Below are 1901 nucleotides of genomic sequence, written 5' to 3' on the forward strand. Positions count from 1 at the left end.
TTGTCTCCATCTAGTGTCCAAACCACATCTGGGCTCTCTCCCAGCCTGCACACTTCTCACTGTGCCCACATCCCAAACACAGCTGATCGGGCTGGGATTGACACCAGCACTGCCAACCCCTCCTCTGAGAAGGCCACGGTTGTTTCCTGTCCCTCCAATTTTTACCCCAGCTGGAGAAGAGCTGCTGAATTGCCTCAGTGGGAAGCATAGGGGGAGATCCAAGAACATGGAGCAAATCACAAGGATCCTCACTCACCTTCTCAGGTTTTAATAATGTCAGGTTATTCTTGCTTCCTATCAGGCCCAGAAATGAGCAGAAATCCCCCTCAGTGCTGGCTCCTGGCTGGCTCCAGCTCCACCTGCTGGAGTGGGTCAAGGCCTGATCCTGCTGCTGCTCAAGGTCCAATAAAATCATTTTTGGGGGCAGAATGATGCTCTTAACCTCGTTTGGTGTGTCCTTGGGTGAATGTGAGTGTTTCCCTTGGCATGGGAGTTACCAAACTCCCATTAGCCCCAGCAGCTCCTCACTGCAGCCTCCCTCCCCAGGGAGCAGTGACTGCAAACCCCACACACCCACCCCATGTCCTTCATCCACCTCCATACACACAGAGCTGCTCCTTCCCACCTCAGCAAAGGAAGTGGAGGAGCTTTGGAGGTGCCCAGACCCCTCAGCAGCATCCCACAGATCCCAGATTGGTCTCAGAGCACTTATTTGGTGACACCATGGCACTGCTGTGAGCACCTCACACCCCTCAGCCACACAATTATGGATCTACTCAGCACCTCCTCATCACCACGAGCTGCCACAATCCCTGGGCAGATCCTTCTGTGTCACAAACCCCATCCAGCCTGGGACCAGGGCAGTGCTTTCCTCACCTCTGTGCTCGTCCTCCCCCGTCCTGCTTTGTCAGAGGAGTCCATAAGGTGTTGGTGGCACAAAGCAAGGACAGCAGGGAGACACCAAGGCACCATCCTGTGCATGGAGGCAGAGGGAATGGAGCTCATTTCCTGGAGAAGGGAACCTTTGGGAGGGCCCCAGCAGCCTCTCAACACCTGCAAAGAGGAGGTGGCCATAAGGGCTGGGCCAAGGTTTGTGCTCAGGAACAGACACAAAATCAAACTAGAAAGGGTCTGACTGGATAAAGGGAGAATTTCCATCCTGAGGACAGTGGAGCAGTGGGAAGGAGGCCAGAGAGGCTGTGCAGCCTCTATTCCTAGGGGTTTCCACCACCTTGGAGCCACCTTGAGCAGGTCAGACGAGGGATGTCCTGCACTCCTGCAGGCACCAGCACAGGTGGGATGGAGCAGGACTGCTCTCACCACATGTGCTCAGCAAAGGTCCTGGCCAGGGCCCTCAGACCCCAACTGCCCCAGGCAGACTCACCTGGGACCCCACCCCAGCAGCACCCCCTGTCTGGGAGCTGCACAGCCCCTGCCTGTCCCCACAGAGCTGCACTGTCCCTGCAATGCACCTGTGCCTGGATGGGCCCTGCACTGCACTGGGGACACTCCTGTCCCCTGCTGCTTCAACCTCCCAGCTGGATTTCCCAGACAACAGGAACCTCCTCTGACACCCCTGCACATCACGGGAAGCAGCTGTTCCCACCAAGGCTCTCCTGCTCTGGTGCCATGGGGTGTGCCCTGAACCAGGAGGTCACTGCTCCCAGCACTGTGGTCACCTCTGGCTCCTGGCTTGGCTTCCAGCATGGAACAGCCCCGTCCTTCGTATCCAGCCATGGAAAAGCCCAGGATCCTCGTGGGCTTGGCCTCAGGGAGGCCTCAGGTGGATTAAGGCTGTATGTACATCCAGAGGGACACTTGGCATCACTTCCAGGGGGGTCTGGCTGTGCAGCCACCTGCTGCCTTGGCATTCCTAGGAGATCCGGACACGCTGTTGGACC

Source organism: Geospiza fortis, unplaced genomic scaffold, assembly GCF_000277835.1.
Source record: "Geospiza fortis unplaced genomic scaffold, GeoFor_1.0 scaffold408, whole genome shotgun sequence".
Classification (NCBI taxonomy): domain Eukaryota; kingdom Metazoa; phylum Chordata; class Aves; order Passeriformes; family Thraupidae; genus Geospiza; species Geospiza fortis.